This window comes from Phyllostomus hastatus, unplaced genomic scaffold (assembly GCF_019186645.2).
Source record: "Phyllostomus hastatus isolate PE091 unplaced genomic scaffold, TTU_PhHast_1.1 phas_scaffold_345, whole genome shotgun sequence".
Taxonomy (NCBI): Eukaryota; Metazoa; Chordata; class Mammalia; order Chiroptera; family Phyllostomidae; genus Phyllostomus; species Phyllostomus hastatus.
In genome coordinates this window covers 24,193,389-24,208,869 of record NW_025334024.1, presented here as the reverse complement: position 1 = coordinate 24,208,869, position 15,481 = coordinate 24,193,389, and positions in this window count along the sequence as shown.

Sequence of the window (15,481 nt, the reverse complement as noted above, 5' to 3'; positions counted from 1 at the left end):
GATGGGCTCGTTTTCCCAGCTGTCTCCACCACCTGCCCCAGGGGCTGCCTTGCCCCGGAAGCAAGGCCCGACTCCACAAACTTCCCCTCAAGACCACAGCAGGCTGGCCCCTGACTCTGGGGCTACAGCATGGAAGGTCCCTTCCAGGACACACCCGCAGGAAGACCCCAGGATCCTGGGTCCATTCAAGGGGGGCCCTGGTTGGGGAACAGCCAGGAGTGTCAATCCAGCGGGCCAGGTAGTTTGGGTAAGCCACTTAGGATCTCCGTGCCTTGGTTTCCCCGTTAGTAAAAAAAAAAAAAAAAAAAGGATAAATCCAAATGAGAAATGAGAAAATAAATCCACAAGGCACCCGCCTGCCCACTTTGGGACCAGGGCTCCCACCTCGAAAACGAGGGCTATTTGCACTTCGAGAGCTGCTGCCCAGCCGCAGGCGTGAAACCGCCACAACCCGGCCGTGACCCACCCGCCTCGCGCAGGCCTCCCTTCAGGGCTCCACCGGCTCCCTTTCCAGTGACCCAGCTCTCAGGAGCACCCCCACTGTGTCTGTCCATAGGTCCACCCCCGTCCCAGACCCCAGACCCCAGAATCAGCGCCACACAAACCAACCAGCAGAAAGGCAAACTTCTCTGGCCGGCCGAGGGCCTGCCGGCTCACTGGGGCCCTGCGTCCCGCACGCAGCTCCTCGTGAGGTTCACGGGAGCAAGCCCCTGCCTGCCACCTGAAACAGGGCAGCGAAGGGGACCAGGGAGGTAGGGAGGGAAGGGGGAGGGCCAACAACGGAACCACAGACCTGACAGGCAATGGGATCAAGTGGGGCTGGTGGGGGGGGGGACCTGGAACCAACCCAGCCCCCAGAGGGACTGCCCTTGGGTTAAGCTAGAGAGGTGGCCCCAGGCGGAGCCGCGCAGGCCCCGTGGGCACAGAGGAGAAGAGCAGGGCTCCGCACGCCAGGAACCGAGCTGAGGCCGCCCCGGCCCTGCTGCTGTCATCGCTGGGGCCATGTTCCCCGTGGCTCCCAAGCCACCACCGCCAGCTCTGCCTCCTGCCAGCCTGCAGCAGGAAAGACGGCCCCACCAATTCAAGAGGACCGGAGGTCTCGGTCCTGTGAGCTCAGCTCTGAGCACCCGGAGAAGCTAAGCAGGGTGACCGGCAGCCCCCTCCACCCTGTGGGGGGCCACAAGGGCCTCCAGTGTTTCCTCCCAGCCTGGCACCCTCGCCGCGGAGGCGGTCAACCAGAGACAGAGCCAGCCCTGGGCCAGGCCACCACGGGTTCCTTCACACGCAGGGCAGGACTGAACTGCCTTCTCCCCAGCCCCCCCGCCCCCGCAGGGGCAGTGAAGGGGGACTCCCTGGTGCCCAGCTGGGGGGGGAGGGGCGGGGCTCTCCTGCCCACCTGCCCCACAGGGCAGAGGCACTGAGCGCTCCCTCCCTGCACCTGGATTCTGCCCGGAGGCTTTGGCTCCAGAACAAACGCTACTTGCTGCTGTGGGCAACCAATGGCTGAGCAGGAGCAGCTGCCTGCCTGGCTGGGCCTCCCCACCCCCTGACAGATCGGATCTGATCGGGGCTTCAGGGACATCCCTACCTGGACGCCTGGCTCCCTGTCGTCTCCCTGTCTCTGCCCCACAGCGCAGATCCCGTGGGCAAGGCAGGGTTCTCACCGGCACCAGGGACATGCCCCCACCCACCTGTGGTCTGGCCCCCTCTCCCCCAGTGTCACTGTTATGGGGGCCAGGAGGGGTCCCCCTTCCCCCTCTCCCCAACCCCCACCCGTGCAAATCCCTCAACGGGGCAGAGAGAAACCGTGGAATGAGGGACAGCTGAACAGCTCCTGTCTCCTGGGCCCTGAAGTCAAGAAAGGCTGCACCTCTACGCCACGGCCGCTCTGCTCGCTCCCACTCCCCAACCACCTGCTCAGGGCACCTGGCCACAGCCACGCTGGCTTTTCCTCCTTCTCCGTGGGCCTGACTCCGTGCCACGCAGGACCGCTGCGGCTGTTCCCTGCCTACAGCGCAGTTCCCTCAGAGGGTCCCAGGGGTCTTTCTGCCGCTTCCTTCGGGTCTCAACGCAAAGGTCACCTCTTCAGAGGCTTTCCCTGACCACCCTGGCCCAAGGAGCCCGCCATCGGCCTGAGCGACAAGCTCCGGTTTCATGGTCCTCGCCACACACGGCACTAGAGGATTTTCTTGTCCCCTCACCAGTCTCTTGGCTACGCGGCGGCTCGGTCTCCTAGAACGCCCTAGAAGGCAGGCTCCCGGGTGCTAGGCCTTGTCTGTCTGGGTAACTGCGCCATCCCAGCGCCTAGCGTGGCGCCTCATGCAGGGTGGGAGCTCGATATTTGGGGACTGAAAGCATAATTCTCTCCAGGATTTGTCCATATCCTTTCGCCCACTCACTGCCACCTGGCCGGACTGGGCTCAGCTCCCAGAGGTGCAGTTTCCAGAGGTGTGTGAGCAGGGCGGGCCCCACTCCCCGGACCCTGGGCGTTCCCAGTGCCGATCCACAGCCAGCACTGTTACTCCTGCAGGGCCCCAGGCCCGCAGTTTGGTTCAGAGTTGCCTGGGGTGGGGGTGGTGAGCAGTGCTGACTGTGTCCAGGCCTGCTGGGCGCCTTTCCCCACCCCTCCCCACCACCCCTTCCGCCACCTCCCCCAGGGTGGTTGGGTGAGGTCATGTCCAGCCCCACTGCCCTGGCCCAGAGGGAAGGGCTAGAAGTAGCCAGCTTCCAGGCACAGAGACCCAAGCACCCGACCAGGAGGGGGCACAGCTCCTGGTAGGGGCCGCACAGGAGCCAGGACCCTCTGAAAGGAGCAAGAAAAGAATCCACGCTAAACGAGCCCGGCCTGGGATCGCTGCCCCGGCCGGCGCCCTGCTGGCCCGGCGCTGCCTGACAGTCAGACCCTTACAGCCCAAACCCTCCCTGCAAGTGTCCCGGCAGCCGCCGCTGCACAGAGCTGCACAGAGGCGGGCTGCACAGAGGTTCCGCTCTGTTCACATCTCCCAGGTGCCCAGACTCCATCCTGTCCCGTTGCAGTGGCGGAAAGCATTGAACTGGAAGCGGGGCACCCAGGGGGAGGAGGTGGACGAGACCCGGGCTGGGGGAGAAAGGTTCAAGAGCAGCAGTTTAAGTTACAGGGTGGGGACCATTTGCAGGTGGGGGTGGGCAGTGGGGGCAGGTGGGGTAGAGAAAACAGTCTCTTGGGATTTGGTGGAACTGAGAGGGCAGGAAAGTGGGGACGGCCTGGGATGGGTTGTGCCCCTCGGTGACGGCAGGTCCAGGAGCAGGGAGCACAGGGCCCGCCCCCCCGGCCCCGGCTCCTCGGATGGATACATGTGGGGTGGGGCTGAGGCTGGGACGTGACCCGGACCCCTCCGCGGTGGGGGAGCTCAGGGGTTCTAAGTTCTAGGGCCTGGGCTGTCTTTGGGGAGCAGCTCCCCCCGCCCCGCCCCCGCCCCCTGCCCCGGAGTAGGAAGCGCCCACAGTTCTCAGGTTGGAGTTGCTGTAGGTCTCCGGGGCTTGGCCTATGGTCCCCTTTCCCGTCTCACGCCCCCTAGTTACCTGGGAGCTGCGGCCTGGGCAGGGGTCGTTTGCAAGGCGGCGGCGGGCCAGACTCCTGCACGCGTCACGGCGCCCGGGGGTGGCGGCAGGGCGGTGGCAGCGGCGCCGGGCTTCGGGTGGGGACGGCCAGGGAGGCGCGGCCGCCGGGCTCCAGCTTCGGCAGGGACTGGGGTGAGCTCCCCTGTCCCGCCCTCCGCACCCTGCCCCGCCCCTCCCTCCCGCCACCGAGTGCCCGGCCCCCGCCGTATTCCTCCGAGCCGCGGGACCCGCACGCCACCCGCCTCACCTGGTGCGCCTCCTCGACTCCTTCAGATCGCCCACGGTACCCCGCTCAGCCCCACCGCCCCTTTGTGGGCCCCAAATCCCAAGCTCACATCTCTTCTCAGCCCTTGAAAACTGAACCCCACATCAGCTCCCAGCCCCCCAGTCTCAACTCCCAGCTTCTTCAGGAATCACACCCACCCACTGCTGCCCTTCCCCCAGAACCCCCTGTGACCTCCTTAGGGATCCCCCCAACCCTCCCCTCCACACACACACACACACACACACACACACACACACACACACACGGTAGCACATGCGCTCCTCCATCTCGGACATCAGACATCGTCTCCCTAGAAGTCTGCCAGCCTCTCCTCCCCCTGCCCCCGGCCTCCCCACCCTCAGAGCGCCCAGACCTCTGTCCCCCTGAGACTTTGCCCTCAAGTCCAAACCCCATTCTCCCCCACCACCCCCGGCACACACACTCACTTCGCTGCCTCTGAGGCCCCGCAGGTGCTGGGTCACTGCCCTACTGGGATCCCACTGCACAGGCCTCCTCTGTCGGCCTTCCCTCTCTGGCTTTCCCGCCTGCACCTTTGTACTCCGGTGGTTCTCACAGTGCGCTCCCTGGGCCGGGGGCATCAGCACCACCTTGACATTTGTTAGAAATATCAAGGCAAACTCCCTGCCCCAGCCCAGACCTCTGAAATCGGATTCTGGGAGGAGCACCCAGAGATCTGTGTTTAAAAGCTCCCAGGTGTTTCTGACACCCACTCACCACTGTTTTAGACCAAATATACGGAGCACAACCGTGGTGCAGGTGGCTCAGGGGACGGGCCTGATGGGGCAAGGGCCGGAGAATCTCAGCCCCCGACCAGGGAGTCCAGCCCTGCGCCGTCCAGTCACTGGGCCTCCGCCTTGCCTGGACTGGCTCAGGGAGCTTCTTCTTGGGCAGATGCTTCTCTTCCCCTGATGATTTCCTGGATGGTCCCAGGGTGGTCCCTCTGACCACAGAGGGGGCCCCAGGGACTCCTGGGGATTTCCTGCCCAGAGCCTGAGAAACCAGCCCCCCACTGGTCCCAGCCCCTGCAGGCCAGGCTGGCCTGGGTCTCGACCTCCTGACCTCCCCTGCCTCTTCCAAACTTGACCCCACCTGCTTTGCTTCAAACCACAGCCCGTAAAGCCCCTAGCACCTGATTCATCAAAGCAAATTATTTTCGCCACCAGAAAGCTCTGGAGGAGTTTTGGACAACCAAAAACAAAAACAAACAAACAAAAAAAAACCCCCAAAACAAAAACATTCTCAATAAAAAGTAATCTTTTCTAAATGGGTTTCCCAAACTTCTTCATTCCCTCATCCTCATATTATTGCTCCATCCACTCTCAGTCTGTACTATAGTCACCTAAATATTCTTTAATTAAACTTTTTGGGATATTTGTCTGGTAGATTCCCAGACAGTTAGAAGGTATAATACAGAGAGATCCAGTGTACCCTGGAAAACCAGAGTAGGCTATCAGAGCCCCAGATATTGACATTGAAACGGCCATGATATTGAACGCTTCCATCACCACAAAGCTGCCTCCTGTTGGCCATTTATATCCATACTTCCCTCCTTCTCTCACCCCTCCGTAACCCCTGGCAACCACTAATCTGTTCTCCATTGCTACGCTTGGGCCATTTATCACTATTTGGTCATTGGTCTGGTCACATTTTCCAGAATGTTACAAAACTGCAATCATCCGTGTGTCATCTTTGGGGACTGACTTTTTTATACTCCGCATAATTCTTTGGGGATCCATCCAAGTTGTCACGTGCATCAACAGTTTCTTCCTTTCCTTGCCGAGTAGTATTCCCTGGGATGGATGTACCACAATGTGTTTCTTTGCACAGCCCCCCAAGGACATCTGGGTTGTTTGCAGTTTGGGGTCATTGTGACTAATGCTGCTATAAACACTCATGTATAGGTTTGTATGTGAACCTAAGTCTTGCTTGTTCTGGGGTAAGTGCCCGGGAGCGGAGTCACTGGCAATTGCATGTTTAGTTAAAAAACTGCTGAACAGCCCTGGCTGGTGTGGCTCAGTGGATTGAGTGCCGGCCTGTGAACCAAAAGGTCACTGGTTTGATTCCTAGTCAGGGCACATGCCTGGGTTGCAGGTTAGGTCCCCCACTGGGGGGCATGTGAGAAGCAACCACATGTTGATCTCCATCTCTTTGTCCTTACCTTCCCTTCTCTTTAAAAATAAATAAATAAAATCTTTTTAAAAAACTGCTTAACTGATTTCCAGAGTGGCTGGACCATTGTATCCACCCGCCGGCAATGTACGAGTGACCCAGTTCCTTTGCATCCTCTCCAGCATTTGTTATTGTCACTGCTTTCTCTTAGCCATTCCGATGAGTGTGTGCTGCTCTCTCTTAGTGGTTGTAACTGGCACATCCCTCGTGGCCGATGCGGCTGAACACCTTTCTGGGTGCTAATTTGCCATCTTCATATCTTCTTCAGGGAAATTTGTCCATGTCTTTGCCTCTGTCCTAATTGGATGATTTGCTTTTTCACTCCCGAGTTTTGAAAAATTTTTAAAATATATTCTAGATGCTAGTCTTTTTTTGGATATGTGGTCTACAAATAGTTTCTCCCGGTCCGTAGCTTGTCTTTTCAACGGCCTAACAAGGTCTTTCACAAAGCAAAGGCTTTTCATGTCAATGACGTCCAGATAATCCGTTTTTTCTCCTATGGACTGTGCCTTTAGTGCCGTGTGCAGGAATTCTTTGCCTAGCCCTTGACCCTGAAGATATTCTCCCATGTTTCATTCTAAAAGTCCTATAGTTTTATGTTTTGCCTTTTAAAGTCTGTGATTCATTTTGAGATAAACTTTGTAGGAAGTGTGAGGTGGGAGGCTTAGGTTATAATGTTTTGTTTTGTCTATGGATGTGCAATTATTCCAGCACCGTTTGTTGAAAAGTCTCCCTTTCTTCCATTGAAATGTTTTGGCAGCTTTGTCAAAAATCAGTTGAGTCTATTTTGGGTTCTCTGTTCTGTTCCATGGATTTGTGTATCTGTCCCTCTGCTAAAAGCACACAGTCTTGATTCCTGTAGCTGTATAGGTCATGAAACCAGGCAAACTGATCCCTTACCTATACCTGCAGAAAAGTTTCATGGGATTCTGGTAAAAATTACTTCAGTCTTGTTTATCAGTTTGGGAAGAACAACATTTTCACTATACTGAGTCTTTCTGTCCAAGAACACAGTATGTGTCCATTCATTGGGATCTTTGGTTTCTCTCATTAGCATTATGGAGGTTCATGCAAATCTTACACATATTTTGTTAGATTTACATCTAAGTATTTTATTTAATTAATTTTGGAAATTTTAAGTGCTATTATATTTTTAAATTTTACTATGCATATGTTCATTGCAAGTGTGTAGAAAGAAATGCTTTTGTATGTTTACCTTGTACTCTGCAACCTTGCTGAATTCACTTATTAGTTCTAGGAGTTTGGGAATTTGGGAGTAGACTCCTTGAGGTTTTCTTAATCGATAATCATGTCATCTGTGCATAGGTACAGTTTTTTTCTTCCTTTCCTATCTGTTTGTCTTTCATTTCCTTTTCTTGCCTTATTGCACTGGCTAGCACTTGCAGCATGTTGAAAAAGAGTAGTGAGAACTGCTATAATTGCCTTGTTCTTGATCATAGCAGAAAAGCATTCAATTTTTGAGCGAGTGTTCTATAAATATCAATTAGATCCTGTTGACTGATGGTGTTGTTGAGTTCTTCCCTATTTTTGGCAATCATCTAGTTCCATTGATAGTTCCGAGAGAGGAGTTCATGTTCAACCAATATTGTAAATGTGTTTCTTTCTCCTTCAGTTCTATCAGTTTTTGTTTCATACATATTGTACTTACGGTGTTTGGTGCATTCACATTTAGGATTGCTGTGTCTTCTTGATAGACTGACCTTTCCATTATTATGTTTCCCTTTTTGTCTCTGTAATTTTCTTTTCTTTAAAGTCTAGTCACTCCTGCTTTTCTTTAGTGCTTGATTAGTGGTTGCATGATATATCTTTTTCCATTCTTTGATTTTCAAACTTTGATTATATCTGAAGTCTCTTAGAGATAGCATATAGTTTTTTTAATGTCACTTTTTTAAATTTATTTTTTAAATGTATTTTATTGATTATGCTTTAATGTCACTTTTTAACCCAGTCTGCTAATATTTATCTTTTTATTAATCTATTTAGACCATTTGCATTGAATATAATTTTTGATATGTCAGAACTTCAATCTCCCTTTTATTTTTTGTTTTCTGTTTGTTCTCTGTTTTTCATTTCTGTGTTTTCTTTTTCCTGCCTTCCTGTGAGTTACCTAAATATTTCTTGGAGTTCTATTTGATGACCTATTATGGTTTTGAGTGCATCTTTTTGTATAGCTTTTTAGTGGTTGTGCTAGGTATTACCAATGTCTTTATAACTTATCACAGTCTATTGACATGATAATTTTGCCAGCTTAAGTGAAGTAGAGAAATTTTACTTCCCTTTAGATCTCTTTACCCTCCCAAGCTTATAACTGTCTTTAAGATTTGCTCTATATGCATTTAGAACCATACCAGAGAGTATAATAATTTTTGTTTTAACCATCAAACATAATTTAGGAAATTCAAGAGGAGAAGGAAAGCTTATGCTATTTTCTTTTTTTTTTAGATTATTTATTTATTTATTTATTTATTTATTTATTTATTTTTTAGAGAGGGAAGGGAGGGAGAAAGAGAGAGAGAATCATCAATGTGTGGTTGCTGGGGGTCATGGCCTGCAATCCAGGCATGTACCCTGACTGGGAATCGAACCTGCGACACTTTGGTTCACAGCCGGAGCTCAATCCACTGAGCTACGCCAGCTAGGCTATTTTCTTAAAAGATTTTATTTATTCATTTTTTAGAGAGAAGGAGAGGGAGAGACAAAGAGAGGGAGGGAAATATCACAGTACAGGAGAAACACCAATCAGTTGCCTCTCACATGCCCCTAACCAGTGACCTGGATCACAACCCAGGCATGTGCCCTGACTGGAAATCAAACTGGTGACCTTTCAGTTTGCAGGCCGGCACTCAACCCACTGAGCCACACCAGCCAGGGCACCTATGGTATTCGACCATATTTTTGCTTACCATGTTCTTTCATCCCTTCTAATGTTCCAGGGTTCTTTCTTTTACAGTTTCCTTTGCAGAACTTCTTTTAGTCCCTTTTTTAGGGTAGGTATACATTTTCTTAATTTTCCTTCATCTGAAAATTTCTAGATTGGCCCTTCATTCCTGAAGATCATTTTCACTGGGTATAGGATTCGGGGCTGACAGTTCTTTGCTGTCAGCACTTTCAAAATATTTGCTACTTCCTTCTGACCTCCATGTTTTCTGATAAGAAGTCTACTGTCATTCAAATTGTTTGTTTTTCCCCTATGTGTAAGGTGTTGTGTTTCTCTGGTTGCTTTCAAGATTTTTTTCTTTCAAGATTTTAGTTCTCAGAAGTTTCATTATGATACATCTTGGAGTATATCTTTTTGGGTTGTCTTCTTTGGAATGTATTGAATTCAAGCTTCTTGAATCTGTAGGTTTACATCCTTTACCAAATCTGAGAAGTGTTCAGCCCTTATGTCAGGTACTTTTTTAGCCCTACCTTCTTCCTCCTCTCCTTCAAGAATTCTGACGACACAAACATTAGATCTTTTGTTATAGTCTCACAAGTCCCTGAAGCCGTGTTCCTTTTCTCCCCAGCCTCCTTTCTCTCTGTTGCTCAAATGGGGCAACTCCCATTGTTCCATCTTCCAGTTCACTGGTTCCTTCCTCTGCCTCCTTTATTCTGCCGTTGAGCTCGCCCACTGAGCTTTTAATTTCAGTTATTGTGTTTTTCCGTTCTAAAATTCCATTTGGGCCTCTCTCTGCCTCTTGTGCGTTTGCCAAGTCTCTCTGTGTCCCATGGGCTTCGGGCATCCTTGTAATTGCTCGCTGAAGCATTTTAATCACAGCCGGTGTAAAATCTTCGTCAGAGAATTCTAACATCTCCAGCATTTCAGTGTTGGGATCCACTGATTGTCGCTTTTTCCTTCAGTGTGAGGTCTTTCGGGTTCTTGATACGAGTGATTTTTCAAAATCCAGACCTCTGCATATCACAAGACTCCAGATCTAGTTTAAGCCTTCTGTTTGAGCTGGCATTTTCTGCTGCTGCTGCAGCAGTGGGGTAGGGGGGCAGGGCGGGCACCACCTGGCTACAGCCAGGTGGAGGAAGAAGGCCAGGTTTCCTATTTAACCTCTGTTGACACTTCGTAGGGGCAGCCTCATTCTGATTGGGCGGGGGTGTTCTCTACTGACTCTGCAGTGGGCGTGGCCTCATTACTGCTGGGCGGTGGCGCAAGTCCTGACTCTCCAGTAGACCTCCTCGGACCCCCATCCTATCACGGTATTTCCCCAGCCCCAACCACTCCAGCCACGTCATGAATTCTGCCAGATTCAAGCACCTCCTGTGCTATTATTTGCTCAATACACGTCTTTAAATCACATTTTTCTATTTGCCTTGAGAACACATTACATAAATAAAATACCTTGAAAACAACATACACACATGCATGACACGCGTGTTGGCTAGAATGGCTTGCCTGCAAAGCTCTAAGGCTTTGATTCAAAAGGCGTTCAGTGAGTGTCAGGGAGGTGCTAGGCCCACACCGCCACCCAGCCGAGACTCTCTCCTTAACAACAGTCAGAGGGCGAAAAGAAAACTGAGTAGGGAATCGCTTTCTCGTGTCGATTAGGAGCGCTTTGTGGAGTGGGACCCACATTGTTCTCCCGAGGATGGTGTGGGTGTGAGTCCGCACTTGGGGAAACGCTGTTCTAACCTGTTGAACCTCACCGCAGCAATCTGGAGTAGAAATCACAATGCCCATTCCACAGGGAGAAAAACTGAGGCCAGTAAGTAAAAGGATCTGTCTGAGATGATGCAGCCACACCAGTGCATGAACAGGAGACCACGGAGTCTCTGTTTCTTGGCACCTTGACGTAACCTAGGACACAGACAGGGGTCTGAGTCTATGTCAGTCCCTCGGGGGGGGGGGGCTCCCACACGGTCCTCCCTGCCCCCCTGCCTCTCCATCTGTGCAGGCTTGACAGAGCGAGAGCTGGAAGAGTCCCCAGAATGCCGGGTAGAGAATCCCAGGCAACCCCACCACAGCCATCAGGCTAGTGAATCCGTTTCAACGCTGCAGGTGAATAGCTGGTGTCTAGGAGAGCCCAGGGCGCCTCTGCTGCACGGGAGCAACGAGACCGGGCCCGCCTGTCAGTTAAGATGAGGCCCCGCACTGCGTCCCTCCCCCAGCCAAACAGTGACACAAAACAGCCTCCCGGAACCTGCACATCAAAGGCACTGCCCAGTGACCAGGAGAGGGGTGGGGAGGAAGGAGATGGGGCCCTCTTGCTCCCTCCGCTTCCTCCAAAGGAGGCTGAGACAGGGGAGATTTCCAACAGATGCAGACAGCAGGTCTCAGGAAGGAGGGGACATTCCAGTCCCGCCTCCCAGTGTGTGGCCCTCTCTGGCACTTGTCTCTGGGCTGCCGGGCAGAGCACAAGTGTGATCTGCCCACAGCAGGTCTGGGAGCGTTCCCTGGGCAGGCAGGCCGGCCAGCAGTGAAGGGAGGTCCCGGACTCAGGCCAGCCTCCTCTCCCTCACTGACTCAGTGATTCATTCAACAAACATCGGAGCGCTATCTGTGCCAGGTGCTGAGCGCTGGGGACACAGTGGTTGATAAGAGCAACCTGTGCCCTTGAGGAATTCATGGCCTAGGGACAGTGGCGTGCGTGGATCCAAGAGCTCCGCAGTTGCAGGTACAACTGTGGGGAGGGCAGAGAGGGTCCACCAGGTGCTAGAAGAGATACGGTGGAACCTGTCATGTCTGGGATGGCTTACTGAAGACGTGACTGTTTTGTTTTTTAAATACTCACCCAAGGACACGTTTATTCATTTTAGAGAGAGAGGAAGGGGAGTGGAGGAGGGGGAGAGAGAGAGAGAAACATTGATGTGAGAGAGAAACATCAATTGGTTGCCTCCCGTATGCACCCGACTGGGGAGTGAACCCGTAACCTAGGTGTGTACCCTGACCGGGAATCAAACCTGTAACCCTTTGGTGTATGGGATGACACTTCAACCAACCGACCCACCCAGCCAGGGTGGAAATGACTCTTAAGGTGAAAGCAAAAGAGTGAGTTACCCAAGTGAAGAGGGGGAAGGAGAGCATTCTGTGTAGGTGGAGCGTCACGTGCCCAGGCCCTGCGGCAGGGATCCCGCGGGCGTCGGAGCGTCGGGCCACGGGCGTGGGAGGAGGCCGGAGCGGCTGGAGTGCGAAGGGAAGGGGGGCAGCAAAGTGCTCAGTGAGGCTGCTGGAGGAGGCTTGGAGGCGGGTTCAAGGGTTGGGTCTCCATCTCAAGAGTAATGGGGAACTAATGAAGGGTGTTAAACAGGAAATGGTAAAGAATCCAATTGGCATTAAAAAAAAAAATCCTTCTGGCTGCCCTTAGAGAATAGGTGGAAGGCGTCCCCGTGAGGAGCAAGACGGGAGGTGAAGGCCACTCTCACAGGGACAGCTGGTGTGGCCTGGGTCGTGAGGGGGCTGTCGGCAGGGGACAGATCTGAGAGCTCTCGGAAAGCCGAGTGTCCCTGGCTCCTAGGTGACTGGCCACCGGAAGCTCGGAGGGTCGGGGATGAGAAAGGAGAAAGACAATGACCCTGAGACTGACATCATGGCTTCGGTTCTTCCATGTGTATAGGGGCAAAGCCAAGGCCCCCACTGACGCGGTCTCAAATCTGAGCTTTCACGCCCCCCACCCTCGGTCAGAAGGTCGATTTTGCTGACTGTCCGGCATGGCCCTGGAGAAATGCACTGTCACTTATTTAAGCAGCCCCCACCGCTGGCCACTTAGCTGTCTCTATTTTTGCCTTTGTAAACAACGCCACAATGGGCGCTTGTGTGGCTAAGCAGTTGCAACCACGCTTACACATTACGCGTGCTTACAGAGTTCCCTAAGAGGGCTCTGTCTTTGTTGTAGCTGCGCCTGGCCAGGGCACCCTGCCCTCGTAGGGGACTTCTAGCCCTCTGCCCTGAGAGGGGGCACCTGCTTGGAGAAAACCTTCCCTGGGCCCACAAGGTCAAAGCAGGGCACCTTCCATATCCGTTGCCCGAAAAAAATCCACATTGACCGAAGGTTGTTATGAACGCCACAGATCATTTAAATGAATTCGTACCTCGTTTGCTCTGTGGTCTCCACGCTTCGAGTGGTACCTGTCTGGGGAAAACATACGGATGGGAGAAGCCCCTTGCCTCCCTCTGAGCCCCCTCCCCAGGGTCCGAGGTGCCTGGAGAAGTCACCCCTCAGTCATCACCCATCTGCTCATCCCCTGGAGGGCCCACCTCTGCATCTCGGAGATGAGGCGGGGTGCTTCCGAGCTGGGGACAGCCAGTGGGGTGGGGAGGGGAAGGTGTAGCAGGGAGGCCAGTGCTCTGGAGGGGGGGACTGGTCAGGGCTAAAGGCAAGGGTGCTGTCCTGGGCCCCCACCCCCGTGCCCATTTCCTGAAGCAGGTCTGTCCCTTGACAGCAAAACTGGCTTATCTTGGAGCCTGGTGTGAAGTGAACATGGGAGGTCCCCTTGAAAATTACTAATGATTTCAAGGCGGCCACGACAGAGTGTTTGGCCAAATGCACGGAGCGCTTGGACGTGCAGCGCCTGGGTGGCTGCGCAGGCCCCACACCAGGAGGCCGGCCCACTCCTTTCTGGAAAAGAGGTGCCAGGAGCGTGCGGCGGCGGCAGAGGGAAGGTGAGGGAGGCTGGCTCATGGGCAAGACTGTTACGAAAGGGCCAGGGGTCCGGCAGCCCAGCCTGGCCTAGTTTTGCTGTAGCCGGGGACCCTCCGGGGCCTCGTTGAATCTGCCCGTCAAGCAGATGAAGTGGACGGATGGGGCGGCGGGGCAGCAGACGCAGCCAGAGGCCTGGCAGAACAGGTGCACACTGGGCGCCTCCGCGGCCGCAGGGTTTGCATCAGGGCGTGGAGGCTGGTTCAGAGCCACCACGGAGGGAGGAGAAAGGATGTGGCTCAGGGAGCAGGGGTGGGGCGGGGGGGCGCAGCATAGATTTGAGGGCCACCGCAGAGCCAGGAGAAGGATCCCGGACTTCCTGGTTCTGCACTCCAAGTCACCCCTAGGCACGGCGCCCATGTCACCCCACTGGACAGATGAGGAGACAGAGGCCCGGAGAGGGAAAGCGGCAGATCCTGGGGGTCCTGACTCCCACTCGCCTGCACTTCTTCGTCCACCTCTAGCCCCTCCCCGCAGGGACAGAGGGGAGCAGAGGCCTGGAGCAGTGGGGGACTGGCCTCAAGTGACCAGGGGGCCCAGGGGGCCTGATTCCCAGGGCAGGGCTCTGCCTCGCAGCGGCGGCTGCCCCACACCTGGTGGGGCCCTCACCCCCTGCTCCCCACGCTTCAGGAAGGATGTCCCCTGGGGCAGGGGCGGCGGTGTGTGTGTCCAAGGCCACCTCCACATGGGGCCATGTCACCTCTCCCGGCCGACCCCCAGATGTTTGTCCCCGGCGCCTTGGCTCCTGTTTTTGAAGCAGACCTCCCACTCTCTCTGGGTTCGGTTGTCCATAAAAAAATTAATGGTCCCCGTGAATAAAGAAGCCTCACAACAGAGGAAGGCTTTTTAGACAATCAATTAAAAGCCTAGGAGAGGGATTATCTCATTGAAATATCAATTTTTAATAGCACTGCATCTCCGAGTTTCCTCTCAAAAAACTTGGCGCAGTCCATCCGCCCGCCCTGGTTTATAACTTCATCTCTCGTCGCCTTTGACCGGCCTGAGCCTCGGGGCCTGGCCTTGGGGTGCCCAGAGCAGGGGCCTGAGAGGGGGCATGGAAGGTCATTCATTCATTTGTTCATCCACTCATTCATTCATTCATTGAATGCCTAATGAGTTCCCGTTATGGGGCAGGTGTAGGTGCCGGGGGCACCAAGGTGGCTCAAAAGGACCAACTTCTAGCCTTCAGGGAACTCCCAGGCTAGCAAGGGAGTGGCGAGCCCACGCCAGGCAGGTGAACAAATCGGTAATGACAAAAGGAGAAGCCGTCTGGAAGAACCAATGTCGAGGGACAGAGACGGAGGCTAACAGGCGTGTCACATCCAGAGCACAGCAGCCTCGGGCGCGGTGGCTGCCAGCGTCCGCTCCGCAGAGCGGCGGCCCCGGGTCACACCTGCTTCTCGGCTGCCATGAGACCTGGGGCCGCTGCTCAGGGTCTCAGCCTCGGCGTTCGCCCCCGTTTATTCGCTGGGGCCACCGCACCGGCTGTCACGGTCATCAGAAGGCATAGCAGGCAGGCTGCCCGGCGTGGCATCTCTTGTTTTCTCTCTCGCTGCCCGCTCCCCCACTGCTTGGCAGCTTCCTCAGTTTACCCCTCGGGGACCGGGCAATCAGATAAACTTCATCTGATAAAGTAGTCTCACCAGCCAGATTCCCAGGGGATTTTGTTACACACCTACCTCCAGTTTGTCGGCCAAGGGGGTGGCTTGGTGGGGAGGGAGTGGTGGTCCGGGAACAGACACAGGTGCCTTTGCCCTCCCAGGGGCACCCCCACCCCCAG